The sequence below is a fragment of the Strigops habroptila genome, chromosome 1 (genome assembly GCF_004027225.2).
Source record: "Strigops habroptila isolate Jane chromosome 1, bStrHab1.2.pri, whole genome shotgun sequence".
Lineage (NCBI taxonomy): Eukaryota > Metazoa > Chordata > Aves > Psittaciformes > Psittacidae > Strigops > Strigops habroptila.
The window spans coordinates 87009926-87031449 of NC_044277.2; positions in this window are offsets into that span (position 1 = coordinate 87009926).

Consider the following 21524-nt stretch of genomic DNA (forward strand, 5'->3'; position numbering starts at 1 on the left):
CCACAAAACAGGAATTTTTTTTGAGGGTCTGAGGCAACCTGGTCTGTTTTTCTTCAGAGGAATTTTATCAGATTACCATAATGTGTCCACAAAAACAGCATGTCTCTCAGGTGTGAGATATTTGGCTTCACAGTGGCCTTGGGACATGGGAGGCTCAGATGCCAGGCTGAAGGTAGAAGGATATTGCTGAACAGCTGGATATGGGAATCCCATTTCCTTCCTTGCACCAGGCCCTGGGAGCTACACCCCACCATGGGGATGCAAACACATACATAGTTAACTCGTCTACTCTTGTTTGTCACAGGTAACACTGACTGAGGCTAGTTCTTATTTAGTAGACAGCACTGACAACCAGAAACACCTTTTTTCCCATGTTGTCATTCAACAGTTTTCCAGAGGTAATGGATGGTTTTAATGTTTTCTTTTACAGGGATGTGAAGCCCAATATGCATCTCACAGGTGGGAAAATAAAATCCGCTGTCAATACATCTCTGGTTAGTTTGCTCTGTGCCATAACTTATGTAGCCATCTGCAGGTATCAGTGGCCCCTTACACAGTCTTTTACTGACTACAAATATTGTGGCTGCTCTGGGAGAGGAAGAATATCTTGAGGAAGTGGAAATGGTTGGAGAGGCTGTCCTGAGATGTCATAGTAGGAGACCTGATACTGTGTCTGAGGCAGACAGTCTATCCTGTTGGATTTTGAGACACAATATACATCTTGCATTATTTGCAGAAGATCATGCTTACCTGTTCCTTTAGCTATCCTGTATGGAAACTCAGTAACAGAGATAATAACTCACAACCACCCACCTGCACGAAACAGGGCTGTGTCTGGCTTTTCCTCCAAGATCTACTTTTCCTTCTCACCTATCTGGCTAGAAACTCAGCTCCCAGCAAGCATCAAAACTGTTCAACTGTGCTATATTGCTAGTCAAAAAATTACCAGTGAGGTCTAACTGTCCAGCAGGAAGAAACCGAACACTATGAGTCATACATTGTAGAATACATACATTGGATACACATATACAGAATGTATGTAGCATACTTTCTAATCCATTCCATTGTCTCCTCAGTAACTGACTACAAAACACGCTTTTCATCAGCAAGTATCCTGATCAGGCATTTGTCAGGTGTGTGCTTGCCATGCCAAAGTTATTAGGGTTGGCAAGTAATTTGTTGACCTATTTAATTTGTGCATATCTAGATAGATAGCTAGGAAGATAGGAAGATATACTTGAAAATCCAGTTGAGTAACTGTGAAACCTTTATTTTCATCAACCTGTCAGCACTGGCATTACTGACATTTATTTGGCATTACTTAGCCTAGTATAGTCCTGTAGTTCCTTGTAGTTCCATTGTTACTGTTGCATACAATTTTTATAACAAATTTGGATCATGTCTATGATGTATACTACATACGTCTATGTGTTTATACATACACACATACATACAAAGACCTGTGTATACCTACTTATACCCATACATGTACACTCAGAGGAGCCTCTATATATGTTTCAAACTCATAAACAGCTAATATGGAAATTATAGACATGGGTTTTCTTTCATCTGCTACCTCCAGGATGAAGTAGGACATTTTTAACAGCACTGAATGATGCTGAGGGAGTGAGCAACAGCCTATCCAGATCAAAATCTCTGCAATACATCTTTCACCTCCTAGGGCAAAGATTCATGCAGCTGGGGACCTACTTTTATGAATAGATGTTCAGAGAAGGGATTTGGCTGTAGCAGTTATATCAGTGCCTGGGACTCTTTCCTGGAAACTTTTATATGTGTCAGACATTTCAACTGAGATTATGTGTTGTTCTGCATAGCAGCATCTCCAGAAAGGTTTGCTTTCCTGGCTACCTATAAGTCACATATCTACCTATATCCTGGAGGCTATTATGTCTGCTTGGACGCATTTCTCATTTGAAATACTGAAAATGATAAATAGAGAAGTTTTGGCAACAGGCAAACTTGTGATAATTGTCTGAGCTGTAAAAGCTGCTGGGGCCTCACAGAGATAGTGGCAGCAGATGCATCTGCTCCTGTGTTACCCTGCTTTCCCAACATCCCCAAAGCTTCACTGCTTTTTTTGACAACATTACAAAAGCAGTGTAGAAAGGGAGAGAAACACAGTTAGAGAGAGTAAAGCATTTACTTGGAGAACGGACTCAATGTATGGATGATGCTAAAAAGACAGAGGACTGGCCAGAGAGCTGAAACATATAGGAATGCTTTTTGCTCTCCAACTGATATTTTTTATGTCCTGTGCCGTGCAATATGTCATCTTGCACATCTTCTATCAGGAAACCTATCCAGGCAACAGAAAAAGGCCCCAAACTGCAGCAGCTCCCATACCCACAGACCCATTGATTTTACCAAGAGCATAAAGAGAAAGTGGAGAATTCATCCCTTCCCCTCAGCTGGGGTCAGAGTTGGCTCCTTGAGCTACTGGTTGTCTCTGTAAATCTCTGGTCAGTGACCCAGCCTCGCCACAAGCAGAGACTTGGGCTCCATTCTTGGTCTAGAACTGCTGTTGTTACCTGTGAAATTGTTCTTGACACCTTGAGGCTGCCTGACCTAATCCACAGGAAAGTCATGTTTTTCACTTCTTTCTACCTTAGCCTGAGCACAGTCCATTTTTTGGAAGATGACCGCATGATGGGCTCACAGGTCCAGACCTGTTTTCCCCATTTTAGGGAGCGATGCATTTGAGCTGGAACAGGAGCCAGGCAGGGACACAACTGGAAACAGAGTGAGCTGACTGGCTGTCTTCTGAAAGAAGTCTGAATCTGTCTTGTTTAGCCTAGCAACGAAAAAGCTGACAAAAGCTAGAATTCCTATCTGCAAATACCTCAGAGAGGGAAAAAATTTTCTTGAAAAAGTCAGTTTAGCATGATAGCAAATGGTTTTAAAATGTCTGGGAGACAGTCTACACTGGAAATGAGGAGGTCTTTCTACTATCAAAGAGATGAGGTCCTCACACAGGCTTCCATGGGGTGCTATGAAGCCAAAATAACCCAATTAGCCTTAAGGTGAAACTTAAGCAATTGATGCAAGCCTACAAAACCATTGCCTGCAAATGCAGGACCATGGATTGCATGATCTAGGAGGTCCCTTCCAGGGCTGCATTTCTAAGATGGGAACTACAATTTGAACAAAATATGTGAATACTAAAGTTGTAGATATCTCTTCTTGGGTGTTCCAAATCATTTAATTCACAAGCAAGGCTTTACTGCCTCTACCACTTTTCCTTAGCAGTGCTTTGGAAATAAATGTATCATTACTTTAGCTCTGCTCAAGTATTAAGGTAAAAGTGTGATAGAAAAATCCAGGAGAAATTTAAATGTTCTTCTGTTTGGTGTTTTGTCATATGCTGCATATTTTATTTTCTTACAAAGAAATATTGAATAATGGTGTCTTTGGACAACACTTTTTTGAAAATAGTGTGTCATGACATAATTGAAGCATGTATTTTAACTTAGAGATACAGTTTCTAACTTTTCTTTAACTTTTCTAACTTTTGAGTGCTTGAGTTTTCAGTCTTATGTTCTTTTACCTTAGAAAGGTGTTTGACTGTAGTAGTACTGAGGTGGCTGCAAGAATGGTTAATCAGATTTTCATCAGTGGTGCTGTGCCACTAACATAGCAGAAAGTTTGTGTAATGGTACTTAATAAAAGCAAACAATAATAATAATAATAAAAGTTGTCTTACTAGTCAAATTATAACTGGATTGTTTTGAGCTGTGTTTTACGAAATCCTTCTGCAAGAGTTGAATAACACTAAAAGAAGACAGGGAATTTCAGCACTGATAACATTCTTATTCCTAAAACCAATTATTTTTAAACATGTCATCTACACTAGCTCTCAGTAAGGATTAACTACATGACAGGCTTGAACTTTTAAAAGCAATTGAGTTTTAAATTATGAAAGAGCAGGGGAAAAGGTGAGACTAATTTTTACCGTACAGAAACATGTAAAGTTTTTCAGTTCATCATCATTCAAAGTCTTCTTGCCAGAATTGTGAAGAGAATTATACTACTTCTTTTCCTGACTTCCTAAAAAGAAAGACTTTGTGATTGGATGGTGCAGACAAATTTTTAATGAAACTTTTATTGTACAAATAGTTAATTGAAAATTAATCTCCTCCATCTAGCCTAGGAGTATTTTTCTCTTAATTGCTTTGCAGGCATTTAAGTATTTCTGTACTTCACACTGCATGGACCAACATTAGTTGAATGCTACACTTGTGTTGTCTGACTGGATAGGATTAGCACTAAAAGCTAGGTGTCTTGCTGTCAATTCAAAATCCAATTTCAGAAAATATTCATGGAAATCATGTGAAAATATGTTTCAGTGTACTCTCTGACATATATACTTCTGGTATATTTCTGAATATTTTCGGAGAATGAATGTCATCCTTCTAACAGTCCCTAAATCCTCCTATGTTAAGAGGCATGCCGCTGTTGCACTACTCCTCTGCAGAAGAGAGGCTTTCATCCTCAGAGTTGGCAGAAAATGAACGCTACCATTGGATATTTGTGGGAATGCTGCCTATACTTTTCTAACTGCATGTGGATTTGCACCAAGTGTGAAATGTTTTACCACCAAAGCAAATACTTACAGATGTGGGAAGCTGGTTATTAATCAGTATTTGATTTTCTATAGGAAGTGCAACCTCAGCGAAGTTTCCACTGGTGGGATCTGTGTTACCAGGACATCAATTTCCTGCACAGGCCACCAAAATGATAGACCTCCAAAGTCAGGAGGATCAAAGGGGTCAATAAATGTCCTCACCCAAGATAGATAGGAAAACAGCGGGATTTCAGTGTGACCTAGGATGGCAGAGCTTCCATTCATACTTCCTGATGTTCACTTTTTTAAAATTTTGGGCTAAGCTCTAGTGGGACTTCAGTAAGCCCCTAGAATGCCTGTGGAAAACCAACAATGCCCAAACAGTGGCTTAGCTGGTGGCCAGGGACAGATAGCGTGCATTTCTCAGGGGTGTCACATAAGTGTTCTCCTTTGGCTGGAGATATTAATGAGGGAGATATTTCCAGGATGGGAAAGGATATCTGAACGGAGAAAATTTAATCCTGAAAACGGAAGAGGAAAACTGAAGGGGGAAAAAAAAAAAACCCAGATGATAAATTTCAAGATTTAAACTTCAGTAGAATAGGATGAGATCTCTAGAAGAGGCAATCTGTGTCATGCCTGAGGGTTTTGGGTGGGTTCTTTTTCCACAGAGGTGTTCAATCTGGCCACCCTGGACAAGATAATATTGGACAAGATGGGTGACACACTGGCTTCAGCACAGCAGCTGGGGCTGCTTTCCCAGGGCTTGAGGGCTGTTGTGGTTTAACCCCAGTCAGCAACTAAGTACCATGCAGTTGCTTGCTCACCCCTATCCCACCCCCTAGCCCCCCCAGTGAGATGGGGAGGAGAATCAGAAAAAGGTAAAACCCATGGGTTGAGATAAAAACAGTTTGACAATTAAAATAAAATGAAATATAACACTAATAATAATAGCAATAAGAAACACAAGTGATGCACAACACAATTGCTCACCACCTGATGATCGATGCCCATCCCCGAGCAGTTGGCTCCCAGCCAACTTCCCCCAGCTTAGATACTGATCAGGATAGTCTGTGGTATGGAATATCCCTTTTTCAGGTCAGCTGTCCTGGGTATGCTCCCTCCTGGCTTCTTGTGCCCCTCCTCGCTGTCAGAGCATGGGAAACTGAGAAGTCCTTGCTTGAAAGTAAGCACTAGTTAGCAACAACTAAAACGTCGGTGTGTTATCAGCCTTATTCTTGGACTAAAGCCAGAACACAGCACTTCACCAGTTACTAGATAGACAATTAACTCTATTCCAGCCAAAACCAAGACGAGGGCTCAGGCATGGCATCCAATGGCAGCAACTTAATGTCTATGACCAGGCATAAGGCGAACACCGGGAGTTGATCCTATTCATTAGTCCACAGCAACTGTGAAATAAATTACATTAGTTTAAATGTCACTGAAGGAAGTTCGGCTGATGTATGCAAAGTCATCAAGCTACTTTAATTCAGCAGACTGAAACAGGATGTGGACTCCCCACTGCATGACACAAAAGAGAGAGCACCATGCACAGCTCCTCAGGCTGAGAGAAGTCTTGTCTTTCAGGTGGAAAAATTAACTATGCACTCTTCTCTTTCTGTAGCACCTCTGCTTAACCAAAGCAATAAACAACAGCATAAAGCTTGAGGGAGTAAGTGGCACAGGGCACAGGGATTAGGCTAGTGCGCCTCACCCTCCAGTTTCATTCCTCACAGAAAAAGGCATTTTCAGTTAGACATGGCTGAAACAAATTCAGTCAGAAAAGAAGTGGGTAAGAGATATTTTTCTCCGTTAAGAAAATAATAAAACTATGTCCTCTCTGTTTGTCAAAGAAAATTAGAAACCTTCCCCAATTTTTTTTTTTTCCTAAAATACTAGTTGTTTGGGTTTTTTTTAATGGGTGGGATACTTTAAGTTGAGAGTAATGACTTCTTTTCATGAGAAAATATAGAATAAAAAATTTATCTTCCTTGCAAACCCAATTTTTAACTAGGTTCATCCACAGGCATGAATTAGATATTAAAAATAGGGAGATTTTGATCCTGTCAACTCTCAAGCATACTGCCAACGAAAGCATTTTAGATTTATCCTGAATTTTTAGCAGAGTAATAGCTCTTCTAACCTTGTAGATATGGCCTGAGTGCTGCAAGTTAAGTGTGTGCTCACCATCCACTTGGTAGTGAGCACAGGTTTTCAAGGTTGTAGAACTGAACTGACAGTTCAGCAAATAAGATCTTTCTTCCTTGATTTTTTTATTTTTAGCAGACAGGTGTACTGATAGCCAGCTTCATCTGGTTTGACACAGATGGTCATTTCAGTTGGCAATCATCCACCAAAATACATGTCACCCTTGGCTAATGACCTAGCCTCATCGATAATCTTGTGACATCTTTTCCACATTGTATATGACATGTGCCTGTGAACTTGCTGCAATAACCCCTTCATGTTTTTAAATCTCAGCCTGCCAAATGTCATTTCTTCCTCCCATGTACACACCAGCTTCTGAGAGAGCTTTCTGTGATGCTGCCTCCATCTTAGCCCTAGGGGCTGGTGGGAAGGGACAATTAAAATGCCATGGGAGGGGACACCTGCCCCTGTTTCCATTTATCACACCATGCCAGGCCACAGACTGAAGGGGCTGGAGCCAGTGTCCTGTCCTTCCCTCAGCCTTCCTCTGGACCTAAGATGGATGGATGCTGCATTGCAGCAATATAGATGGGGGAAGGAGATTTCTTTGCATCTGTGTTTTTAAAGGGATCTTGATAACCATAGAATCATAATTGGTCCCTAATAATTTTAGATCCTTCTTTTCTCTACATCTATAATGATTGGGGGTCTATATTTCTGCCCTCTGAGCTGTCTGATGACTTCTGAGGAGGAAGGTTAGCCTTTCTTAAGCCTTAAAACCTTAAGACTTTATCTACAGAATCCCCTGGAATCCATGATTGCCTGATCAGACTCAGGTTTATATGACATACAGGATGCCATCAGCTACTACAGGAGTAAGTGGTGAACAAGATGTTTGCAAGATAAAGCCTTGCATCTCCATGCAATACTTTCCAGTCACTATTTGAAAGACGTTTTCCAGCCTGGTCTGTCGCTGGAATCCTTCTACACAGTTTACATTTGTTTCCGTCACAGGGCTATTTGCCCAATAAATTAAACAGTCAATAAATGCAATGGCCATAATTCTTCTCCATCACTAATTACCTTAAAAATGAGAAGACTGCTATTCTGCCTCCTTTCTTCCATCTGACAGTTGTAGCAGCAGTAACTGATCTGGCTACCAATCCCAGTAGACTGTCTTCAATTATGGCCCATTGCAGTGTCATGGGGAGAGAGAATATGAAAATCAGGCATGTGTAGAATAATTTTTCTCACGAAAGAACACCTTAATATCAAACAATGAGAAGCTGTGGGACTTCCTAACCTGGATGTTGCATACCTTTCCCTTAGCTGAGGCTGTTCTGCCATTGTGGAGAAATGCCCTCTGGGAGCTGCAGCTCTGTGACTGCTAGCACTTGACAGTAATTCCTCTACATGAGCTGTGGGGAATCTCCATCACTGTGCAGCCATCTGAACCTCGTTTCTGTGAGATCCCAAAGGCCTTTGCAAGGTTTGTTTATTATTAGCCTCATTTATCTCTCTCATGACTGATTTTGAACATAAGGAAAGTGAAGCCTATTAAAAAATGCATGCATTACTATCTAGGACACAGACTCAAGTGTGGAGTAACCCATTTTTCATCATCATACTATTAAATAACAAGAATTAATTTACCTTACGCCAACTAGCTAAGCACAGACAAACTAAATTTTAACATGTGGCAGAAAGCTGACATCTGCTAGATTAAAGCTGTCCTATGTGGATCCAGGATATTTTATGGAAAAGATTAGTGAGTGGTTTCTGACATCACAAATTACCTTGTTGTTGTTCCAGAGAAACATTTCCAGTTTGCAGTGCCCTCTTTGAACTATTGATCCTAACAGTGCAGCCCAAAGCAGGTGGCCATGGATGACCTAGAAGTCCTGCCTACATTTCTATGGTGTGTATGCCTGTGTGGGAGGGAGTAGTGTTTGGAAAAGGAACAAGTTTGCACATCCCATCCCAGAGTATCTAGTGAATGGAGCTGTGGGCTCATCTGTGAGTGAAATCCCTGTGGTTAAAGCTGTGCTTGGTGAGATGTTGTCCCAAGTGACAGTACCAAACGTATTTCCACCCTCTGCTATGCATGTCCACCTCTTTGTTTGTGCTGAAAAGCTGTTCGCTAGTGCTGTAATGTAAATTGAGTGACATTGCACCTGCAAAGTTGGATGTCATCAGCCCAAAGGTCTTGTGCACTCACCTCAGTACAGATGAGGGAGTGGGAATGAATAGCAGGACTTGGCAATGTGTGGTGGTAGTGTTCTCACCTCTGCCTGCCCCATCAGTCCACATCCCACCACCCACCACGCCCTGTTTTGCAGTGTCCACTTCCATTGACTTTCTGGCATATAAGAGTGAACAGTGACAGAGCCCGCTGTGCACTCCAGTTTTTTCTAAGAGGGATCATTACAAAAACAAAGGTCATTTAAAAACACACAAAAAATCCTATTTTAGATTAAAAAATCACAGGGGAGTTTTACCTTATCTGTGTCTTTTGCCATGATTCCTCACTAGAGCTTTTTATGCAGTTTGTGGTCATACTGCTTTATTATTCCCACTGTCCTGTTTCTTCCACCTAGGCATTAAAAACAGCAAAGCTAAGAAACACAGATTTTAGCTATAACTGGTTGACCTACCCTTTGCAAACAGCAAATGCATTCATGGGTAATTCACAAACAAGAAAATGAGACGAGGTCAATGATCAACTCATTTATCGTGACCTGACCCATGTTACTGAGCCTACAGTTTGCTCCCAAGCCCTTGGGACCAGACTCCTTTCACATACCAGTGTTTGGGATTTGCAGATTGTGCACAAATCAAGGGCCTTTCCATCACAGGGCTTTCCTTTTCCATCACCTTGCAGACTGCTGGCTGATTTTTAGTGGATTGATGAATGGGTTAGGGCACCAAATCTCATTCTGAGCACAAGGACTAGAACTCTCCAGTCAAGTTTTCAGGATACATCACCAGTACAGAGATATTAACAGGAGAAATCTGCTGCAGGAGAAGGTCTCCTTGCGGTAGTGGGGAGAAGCCCCCTGCCACAACAGCAGAAGGAAATAAGGACATTAGCTGTATAGGAGCATGGATTTTGCCATGGAAAGTCCCCACATGGATCAGAAGATAGTCCAGAGGTAAGTCAGCTCTCAGAAACCAATCCAATCATAAAAATGGATACTCACATGGCTCAAAAAAGCAAGACTGGCAAGCAATTCATCTCAGCTGCCATAAGTCCCTGGTTACTTTTGTGAACAAAACAAAGCACAGAGGGAATAGCCCCTGCAAAATGCCAGTGATTTCGTACTCTTCACCCTGCTCTGGTGCATGAAGAGCAGCAGACTTTCCCCAGCCCATGGCTTTTGTCTGTCTGTACAAAGCACCTCTCATCTGCAACACTCTGCAGCCCTTGCAGGAGTACCACTGGCTTCTCTGTCCTATCACTGTGGAGAAGAAAACAAGAGACAAGCACCAGATGATACCGTATGATGGCTATAATGATGCTAGCAGTGTGGCTTATGTAGAGTGGAAAGGGCAGGGAAGCCTGACGCATGTCAGCCTTCTCAGGGAGCCAAGTCACACACATCCTTGGTAAGGAACATTAATGCATTGGGCTACTTTTCCCAGAAGTGCCAGTTTCCTCTGGGTGCTTGTCCCTCACTGGAGATACGATTTAGTCCAGAACAATTTATTTCTCATACATGAGTATCTAACTGCCCACCTTCAGTCTGACCGATAAGAGCTGTGTAACTTGGCAATCTTCCTCCTTCCTTTGTGGATCTGATGGCTGCTTTCCATGAGTGCTGCTGCCATAGACACAGATGCCACCAAAACAAGCAGCATTCTGCAGCGAGCAACATCTGTAGGAGACAATCTACTTGAGAGTGAAAAGGTTTTTTCCCCAACTTGTTCTGCAAGGACAATGCAAATAGTGCATCCCATCAAAATGCCAGTTTGGTTCCCTTTGGGTTTTCTTCCTTTGGTTTTACTAATCAAGCAAAAAAACAACCCCATTTCTTTTTTCCAAAACCTCCAAGGTAAAATTAATTTCAGACCCCCTCCATGAGCTGGCTGGCTGGAAGATTCTTCCTTAGGATGCTCAGCATATTCATTACACTACTCTCACTCCTCTAAGATAATGAATCCCAAGACTTGCCTGCACTTGCAAAGTTATCACTGATTAAGGCAAGGCGCAAATATAAAGTGACATTGCTGTTTCTTAAGAGCAGCTCAAGGGTTGAGTTAAGCAGGAACAATGCACTTCTCTGATTTTGCCATAACAGCATCCACACAGGGTGTTAATCAAGAAGAGATAATTGGAAACAACTCAACACAGAGGTATAACACAAGCGAATCAGCTGCACTTGCTCAAACATCTCCCAGACATCTCCAGCTGCCCTTGCCATTAGTAGGAGAGAGTTCAAGCGAGCATTGCTGAAGCTGCTATAGATGATTTCAATTAAAGCTGCACGTGTTGAAGTCTGTGCCATGGCTTGCAACAGGTAAGCAGCAGTCACCTTAAGCCATTAATATTAGTTATCTGCTCTGCTAAAAGATGGGTAAGAATAATAGCTGGTGTGTTTGCCTGTTGAGCAGTCAAGTAGATTAAAAAGCATTTGACAAAATGTTCCAGCTGCAAATGAAAGCCCAGAGCTAGATGTAACTTGTACACAAGAGTCTGTGACTAGTGACGGTATTGCTACTTGACCAAGTTGTTGTCAGTCAACAAAGCTATGAAGGAACATTTAGCGGGTTGCAAATGCTCTCTTCTTGTCTTTCACTTTTGCAAATTTTATTGAGTGATGTTGCCTTATTCTATAATTGTCCCTGGTCAGTACAAGTACTGGACAAGCCATCTGGGAGTATCTATCATTGCATAACCTCATACTCGGCTGGCAAAGCAGTTCACCTCTTTTGACTTGTGCCTGCCCTCCTCATGTGGCTGAGGGCATCAGACATTCCTCAGGTGTCCTTCAGCAGGATACCCTTGGAGAAACATGCAAATAAACAAACAAACAAGAAAAAGCTCAGAATTTGGCTTTCCTCTATGTTTTTCATGCTCTTAGCCTAACCCAAAACACTTGGAAAAAAATAAAGAACTGCCAGCCTGGTAAGGAAAGGTGTGAAGGAATTACGTCTCTGGTCTCTAATTATTCATACTTTCAGGCCACCTCTGACCACTTTGTTCCTTTTAGGCCATCCAAGAGAAGGCACAGAATTGGGGCTTCAGAGGCAGGATGGCAGAACAGTTTTGGGGTGTAGGGTGACAAGTGCAGGGAGAACAGGAAACTTGCTTGCATTACCTAGCATTGCTCCATCAGCTGATTTCAGGGGAGATTCGGAACAAGCCCCTCCACCTGCTGAAGAGCTGTATCAGAATTTGCCTGGTGATGCAAGTGAAAAAAAAATTACCTAAGGGTGTCTGGCCAAGTCTGTCAGTTAAAACTAGCTTCAGAGAAACACAAGTGCATACAACCAAGCCTGCATTTCAAAAAGGATACATAAAAGTGGTGGTATACACCCAAAACACACCCAAAATACCCTAAGACTGTTTCACAGTTTTCTTTCCTACCCGAGCATTAATATTTTTTTCTTCCAAAAATAACCTTCCCATCAATCCAACCCTGAGGAAGTCAAGACATGGGACTAAAAGCCACAGCTGGCCCATATCTGCAGAGCAGGCTAAGAACAAAATGTTTCATTAGTGTCTCAAAGTCTCTAACTCAGGTTTTGCCTGAGCTTGAAGATCAGCAACCACAGGTCCAGCTGGTAACACTGGGAACTGAGAGGATCTGGTACTTTAGAAAATCAAGCCCAGAGGGACTCAAAATTTCCATTAGTGCCACAAACCCAAGGAATCTTCCTGATGGTTGCATTTTGTGTTTGGAGTTTCACTGACCTGGAAAAGAATACATGGAACATATATTCTGTGTATTCCTCAGACAGCTTCCACACAGTCATCTCCATTACTAAATGCAATACCCCCAGCTGCAGTCACTGTACTCTTTTGCTCTAAATTTGTCTTCCGTAGCTATATGTCTCCAAAGATATAACGTGACTTAGAACTCTACTTTTATGATCATAGAAGATTTTGTTCGCACTGTGCTCTTTAACAGGTGCATTCAGAGACTAAGCCCACTTTAAGAACGTGTCAGAGGAAAAAAGCTAAAATGAGTTGCGAAAGCTGCTGTCTGACCTTTAAAAACATACTTAAAGCTCCATCTCAGGACTCCACAGCCCCAAGAATTTTATTTTCTCAGTGCCAAATGCAGGGTGCATGCAGGTCAATTTTGACTCCAGCTCCTCAAAGCAAGGTGTTGAGTCCACATGCTAAAGCCAAGTGCTGTTTACACAGAAAATTATGGCAAATTTCTGCATGTCACTAAGCAGCTTTCCTGTATGCTGAATGGAAATATTCATGGTAAGCCTTTTCCTCTTGACTATGTTTCCTCCTACACCTTTATCTTCTGGAGCAGCTTCTGTAAGTAACCCAAGATACAAAAGTTTGCCTGTCACAGTGTAAATATACTAAAGTTCCACTGCCTTATAATCTGTTCCCTTTTCTGGGATTCCATCAGATCTCCAGGACATGCTGCCAGGAGACACTATTCCTAGTAGAGGGTTTGACATTTAGAGGTCTCAGCCAATCACAGTTATGGTTGGTGAAGGGAATATAGTTTATAAACCTGCTGGGGAAAGGTGTGCTGCAAAAAAACCATGGGAGAGAAGGGGGGCCTGTTGAGGACACAGTGGATCTGGCTGAGAGGACTATCCTTCTGCCCAAGCCAAGAGCCGAGAGAGCCAGCTACCAGGTCTTTCTCTGACCTTGTAGAGAATGGATGCCTCCAGGCAAGAAGAGAGCCAGAGCCTGAGGGAGGCTGTACTTAACTGGTACCTGAAGTGATACCATAGCAGCTTTTTTCCAGTGCCCCCCTCAGCACATGAGAGATAGCAGTATTTGCTAACATTGCATAAACACAGGGAAGCTCTCAACGCTTATCAGCAGAGAAATGTTTCACAGTCAGTCCTGGCACAGGTCAGACTGCCCAGCAGGATGGATATCTCTGCTACTCTATCTTCTGCCATAAGCCAGCAGCAGCCAGCAGCTGGCATGTCTCTGGAGGAGGCACCAACATTGCAAATCTCTCAGCATGCCAGCTCCCTGCTTCTCCTGACTGGACATCAGCCTAGGGATGCCAGCCCAAAGTGTGGAAAATGGTTTTCACTTGTTGCCCCCAACTAGCGTAAGGTACCCCAAAGAACAATAAGTTTAGGCAGACATTAGTCCAAATGTCAGCAAGATTAGTCACTGGCTTCCTTGTAACCCAACCCCTGCATAGCTGTATCTAAGGCTGGATTAACTCTGAAGCAGAAAGATGGCAAGTTTAAATGACAGTACTGCTAACTGTTTCAGTGCTGATTGATATATATACTTAGCAGGCTGTGTGCAGATGTCCAGAACAGCTTCGTGTCTTGGGACTTCTTCCATCTTTCTGATCCCAAAGTAACATATGCTGACTTTCAAGTGCAGGAGCAACCGCATGCATTTGTTTAAAAGTATTCATCCCAGTAAGATTTCAGAAAAGCTGACCCCTCCTAGTTTTGTATGAGTCAGCAAGCATTTTCATAAATTCAGTGTTGGTAATGATTGATGACCAAATAACACTATTTATTCAAAAGGGTATGGTCTCCAAATGTGTATTTCCTGTAGCTGTTCATTTATCATACTGGAATTCCAGAGAGCCACAAAAGAGGGTTGAATAGACCTACCAGAGATCTTGATGTCCATGTTTGGTCCATGAAACTCCTGATAGATGCTTACTCAACCTATTCATAGTCACATCTAAAGCTGGAAAAATCAGGTTCAGCTTAGGAGAAAGATAACTTTGACAGTGAAGAAAATGCAGCACTGACAGAGGCTGAGGAGGTATGGAATAACCTGCCCTGGTGATATTTAAGTCAGTAGACATAAGCCGTGTTTCTGATGGCTGCCTGGATGCCTATTGTGAAGACACTGTTTGGGACATTTGGGCAGTGAGTGTCTTGATGTAAGGAGGTCACTTATTCTTGTTGTTGTTCAGAGGTGTTTGTTCCAAGGTCTGTAGGCCCTCTTCTAGGCTACTCACCTTGTCATTGAGGTTAAGTTCTCCAGACACTTCAGTGAAAATTAGCTTTTCTCATTGTCTTTTTTTTTTCCCATGTAGCATCTCTGCAGACCTTTTGGTCTTTGCTCCAAAGAAGCTAGAACATAAGCATTTATGCAAAACTGTACGAGCAGCAGTTTGCATAGTACCTGTTCGCTATCATGGTACCTCATCACTCACTGGGCACTCAGCCCAAGCCCCACTGTTATGATCTGGTCTATAGAGTATGTACATTTGTATGAAGCGGTGAATTTGGTCAAAGGGCTTGTTTTTGCAGATGAGCTAAGAGACCAAGACCAAGAGTGAAGTCAGTGCTCACTGCCACATGGACACTCTAGCCAGGATGCAGCCATGGCTCATAAAACCTCGCTGTACCACATACTGCTAGCAGCAGAGAGAACCACAGCAATTTTCTGGGAGGTAATCATTCCCTTCAGGTTAAATTAAATTTATGTTGGTTTAATTTAAGACAATTGGGAACAGTTTTCGAGTTAAAATAATAAAAACCACTCCTAAAGGAAATAATAGATGGCAACAATATTGGCACATGGCAATAATAATAAAGATGTACTGTCCACAAAAGATTTTCTATTATTGAAATTGAACCGTAACAAGTTTCTGTGTGGACTACAACCCAAAGGCCAATGGGTCTTAGGTATCTTTAGAAAAGGGATCACTACGTCAAACTCTGCTGGGACAGAGTGGGAATTCCTTGGCCCAGGTGATTTTTTACTTTGTACTTTAACACAGAGAAAGTTGAGGTAGGTTGACAGGCACAAAGCACATGATTTATTCACTGGTTTTGTAGCTGATGGCATACATCAAGCTCGAGGTTAAAAGCAAAATTGTACCAAATGGCCAGCCAAGAGGAGATGAAGCCGGGAGCCCTCAGGTGAACCTCCTCTCCTGGGTGTCTGCTCCAGTGCAGGGGAGATTGCAGTCATGTCAACAACCATTCCCTACAATTTTTCCCTGGTAAAATTATACTCTTCATTAAAACCTGCTCAAGCTGCCTTTCAGTGATCTTTGACTGTTGACAACACTGGCACTGACTGGATTATGCTGTATCAGGTACAAATGTTGCACGCTAATTGACTGCTAAGCCTTGTACACTTCTGTAAATATGTAATATTTATATGTTAAAATGACTGTTATTTACTCATCTGTCATATTTCTTCTAATATGGAGTCATCAGTCTAGAAGGCACCAAGTGGACAGGGTGTGGGAACCTCAGTGTAGACTGCCAATTATAACTCAACAGCAATGAGACAAGAAAGTAGAGGAGAAGAAGACAGAATGATGGCTGAGGCATAGGAAGCAAGTGTTTTCTCATGGAATACAACTTAACAAATGCACCAGTGCAAAGCCATGAGAAGAGCATTGAGATACCAGGCACAAGGGGCTGCCACAGCAGCTCCAGGGTATGTTAATCAAAAGGCTATAAGCTAAAAAGCCCTCTAAAAGTTACAAACAGAAGGCTTTTAGCAATAAGCAAGTACAAGCACTTCAGCACTGTGCAACAGTTGGACAACATAACAGCCTCTAAGCCTCAAAAAAATGACACTGTAATATGGAGTGGGGTTTTGAGCATATCCTGCACTCTGTGTACACCCAGAGTTACGAACTAACATATGCATTTGGACATAGCCATTGATGGGAAGGTCTGAGCTTTTATTTCCGAGTTTTGTTGTGTGTACTGTAGGTGAGGAAGATTAAAGAGTAAGGAGTGCCTAAATCTAGACAGAACAAAGCAGAGCTCAAGAGCTGAATGTCAGTAATTGCATCAGGTGCAAAAATACAATTAGTGACATTATAATTACTGAAATTAAATATCAATTTATATGAATAAGCACTATAATACTTCTGACAGCCTCAAATATTGTGTGATATCAAATAAAAGAAAGCCTGACAGCTCCCTAATTTGTAAAGAAGTAGTACAAGAATCATTAAAACTCACTTAAAGGATTTTATTCCATAAGATACAAGGACAGGAAGAGTTTGAGTGCACAGAGGATAAGGGCTTATAAATGCCCAGTAAAACCATGCATATACCTCTGCAGTTGTTAAGACACACAACAGCTTTTCTGAAATACGAACATGGGACATGGAGTGACAAACCCTGCAGTAGCACCATGGAAAACTTTGGTTTGAAGGTGAGAGTGGTGAGAGGATCATTCCCTTTGGCGTAGGACACACTTCACTTCAGATACTGCAGGCACTGGGGTTGCACGGTAGTTGTGTCTGTCTAGTAGATAGAAATGTGAACCACAGGAGACAGTCCTTACCATATAAATACCCATTTAGGATGCATGGTGGTGAGATGAATCCAGGTGATTTCTCTCTCCTACTAATTTTCACAAGAGATCTTGCTACCTCCTGGAGACTCTTTCTTGCAGAGCATGTCTCCAAGATTGGTCCTGTAAGTGTGAGAGCTCTGCAACCATAAGGCAGTGATAACCCCTCCTTCCCCCTTCAAAACAGCTTCACTTTCCTCTCCTACTTCCCTCTTTCTTCCCAGTGCTTAGGTCCTCTTTGCTAGCAGGATGGCATTTTTTTTTCCCCTGTTGCTAGTTTGGTAGCCTAGTTTTCCAAGGAAAGGAAGCTCAGGAGATCACACTGTCTGTGCAAGTGCCAGTCAGTCCCTTTCCAACAATTTTCTGAGCCTGTGAGCTGAGTTTGATCAAACTTGACAGGGGATGGAAATCTCAAAGGTTTGACCTGCCTACAAGAGCTGTGGAAGTAGGCAGGCAGAGGAGAAAAACCCCAGGAGTACATCCACTGCAGAAACGCAACTGTATTACTAGACACCAGAGAGTCCACATAGGAGACAGTCATTACTGCTGAACACCACAGAAGATACAATTTCACAGCTTCGGCAGCTTGCAAGAAGACTTGATTAACATGAGCATGAGCAAAACCTTCTTCTCCCCTTCTTTTAGGGTGCAAGGCTTCCAGTTACAGAGCAGCAGGAGGAGAGCTCACAAACACAGACTGACAGAGTGAATTTAGAGCTAATTGCTGCTCCTTCTCATGCTGGTACTCATGAAGAACTCTGCTCAACTTCCCTGTAACTCCAGTATCCCCATTTGCATGATCTAGTTCACACAAAGGATGAGATAGGAAACTTCAGACTGCGGCCTAACACAAGATGAGCAAGTCCTAAATTACCACGAGCTGCCACAGCTCCCCTGTAGTTGGTGAAGCTGCCTTATAATGGGCCATCATCTCTAAGCGTAGCTCCATGACTAAGTGTCCAGCTCATTTTTGTTTGCATTTGCCTCTATTACAGTTACTAATGGCAATGTGTTTAACAGAAGCATGAGTCGGAACACAAGCTGAAGACCAGCAGAAGCTGTGCCTGGTGCATAGGCTGGCTCTTGCTTTTTCCAGCTGTGGCTTTTCCTAGCAGTCAGCCACCTCAGGACCGCCTTCCTAGTGAGCCTGAGCAAACTCATCACAGTTCCTTGTTAATGCTAGCAATGGAGAAAACCAGGTTATTTGCACAGGTGGGACTCAAAGAGAAGCTGAAATCACTCAGCTTACAGGGAAAAACCAGACTAACCACAGCTGACATTAAAACGTAGACTGTGGAGTTGTGCAACTTTGTGTGTTCAGTGAAATATTGATGTTTTCTTCTTCTCCTAAGCCTTCTAAGTATTGATGTGCCAGATCTCTGATTTAGGTGGAGAGAGTGCAAATCACTGACGCCTAAAGAAGAGGGAGGGAATGGAAAGAAATGAAACTTTGATGCACAGCAGAACAGGGAGCTTGCCAGCAGTGGGTGGCATGGGTGAAGACAGACTGGGATCTCTGCAAAAAGGACAGGTATTGCAACTTGTCCTCAATAGCCTAGCCCAGGGCAAAGGCTGAAATTCACAGCCTGAGATGCCTGTAGCACAGCATCTGCATTAGATTAATATGCTGCAACATTCTTTAAAGTGAGGCTTCTTTGGCGGGAGACATGAACCACAACTCTTGTGCGCCCAGGGCTGAATGTTTTCTGTTACGCAGTAGATCAATGAAGCCACAGGGAAGTGTCCTTTACCTATTACTTGTTGTCATCATTTCAATCCAGATGTTTTTTTCTTCTGATGAAAGCTAAGAGATAAAATAAGATCATTCTAATTAATAATGCCTACCTCCTCATGTAGCATTTTTCACCCACCAAATATCTCAAAGTGCTACTCCCATTTAATAGACAGGAGAAGTAAGGGTGAGGGAGATCAAATGAAATGTCTTGGCAACAGAACAAAGCCAAGTCTTGCATCACAGGTCTAGTAAAAGGGAGAAGGACGCCTATTAAGCCTCAATAAAAAGAAAAGCTTGGGACAATTTTCTCACATATTGGATCCTTAAATGAGGCGTTGCAAAACTAATGTGACCAGTGCTCCATGCTAACAGAATATGTTCTAGATTTTTCATCTGACAACATAATTTAGTTTTCTTGGAATGTGGTAAATGAGATGGAGCAGTGGCTTTACAGGAATCATTCCTTTCTAAAGGCAGCTTGTGCCAGAGGACTGGAAAATTGAAAGTGCCCCAAGGGAGCACAGGAATGGATAAGACCTCAGTCACTACCCAGTCAAAATAAAATCACTAAAAGGAGCATAAATATCAAACTATCAATTTACTGCAAAACTTCTTGTACTTCAGATACTGCTATTAGAAGTTCTGACAGAGATATGTTACACTAGACACATGATTTGACTCTTAAAGAGGTGCATTTGGTAGAATTAGCCCATGTCCCTAGCTGCTCCCGAAGTAAACTTGCTGATAGTGAGTGTCTGCAGCAAAACAGGTGGTTTAAGGAGGGATAAATCTGATGAAAACAATTCCTATCAATGTCGACAATGATTTTTTTTTTTTTTTATGTTCTCTTCCTTTTTTCCTCCCCCCTTTATTTTCCAATTTGGTTGGCTGGGGTTTGGTTTTCAGTTCCCTGCCTTAAGGAGCATCAGTTTGAATATCCAGTAGTTTCCAAAGTGTTATAAAAATTGGTGGTATTAAAAGATGCACCGCCCATCCACTCTTGAGGCTGCTGCTTCACAGCAAAAAAAAAAAAAAGGTGCCCTGCAGATTTGATCTTTGATGCTTGAGAGATTTAGTAAGTTTTTCACAATCCTTAATAAATTGATATCATAGGCAAGAAACCTGGAGGCACAAAGTACGATGCACACACAAGCACTTCATATTTTGGTGGCATGAACTTGGAGCTCATATTTGGATAACATCCCTGTCAGAGGCAAAAATGAGCATTCAAAATCCTTACCTAGGCAGAATGCTTATTGACTTGAGGTGATACTTTTTCCCAGAGAAGGGTTGTCTAAAGAAGGTCAGGACTAGCAATGCTGTTTCTCTTGCTGAGGAAATTTCCAGCACCTGTGGGCATGGATTTCTACTGGAAAATACCAGCATTCAGATAAACTGATAGTCAGTCTCACCTTGACCTTCAGCAGGCTGCTTCCATCTTTTCTTCATATCAGCTTGAGAGATAAACAAACAAAATAAAACAAGCAGTAAAACCTAAAAAGCTGGGGCAGAGGCCACAGGCTCGGTTTCCAGTCATTGAAACCTATTTCTGCAGTATCTCCTGAAAGGTAATGCTTATGCCAGCACAGCCTGCCCATCCGTTAGCAAACCCTTAGCTCACGAGTATGGGGCTTTGAGTAAGGTCTTCTAACACAGACCCACCATGGGGATTTGAGGAGAAAGGAACAGTCAATAACTCACCAGTGTCAGTGCTGTGTCTTGCTTCCATCACCTCCAGCTTTTCTTCTCACTGGTGGAACTGGGCAGCAGAAGATCCTTACCCCAGAACAAATGAAAGTCCCTTGCTGTACCACCACTGCAATGGGCCTTGGGTTGAAACCATCCCTCAGGACAGGGACAGCTGCCAGCTGGAAGTGTATTTGCCAACAGCACCATTGATCATCAGCTGCCTGTAGCCTAAAGCAACTTTTTCGGACAGCTAAAATTGCATCTGATTTCATAACAGACTCCTCTGCAGTCCTCATCACTTTGCCTGCTCTCCTCCACCCGAAGTAAAAAATAAATAAACCACACACACCACAACTACCAAACCCACTTCTTTGCCCTGTGATGAAGAATAAAATGGCTCTGAAAAATAACCTGATTTGCCACCTCCTCCTACAAATCCTGCTAGCCACCTCCAGCACCGGCCTCACTCTGCAGCAGCCCATAAGCAGTATCTGCAGCCAAGGAGAAGGAAAAGCTGGAGGAGGAGGGAGGGGGAAGGCAGAGAGGCTGCTGCATACCTAGAAAGCCAGGGCTACTCCCGCTGCCCACCCTGGAGGCACCACCTCTGCATCAAGCGGGAGTGAGGGACAATCTGCCTCTCTGGATTTAACAAGCTCACTTTCCTTTAATTGGGGCCCTCAGGCACTGCTGTAGTGCACCTAATGGCACTAATCCTCAGTGAATCAGCCCTGATGAATAGGAAAGGCTGAACTGGCTTCTGTCTCCTTGGGTTGCCAGCCCTTCACTGGACCTACTGGATTTCAATGGGCAGGAAAGCAACTGCAGATTTAAACAGGCCCCTGGAAAGGAAGAGAGCTGGGAGAGTCACCGATATGTTTGTCCCTAGACTGTGCAAGCCAGACAGGGGCCAACAG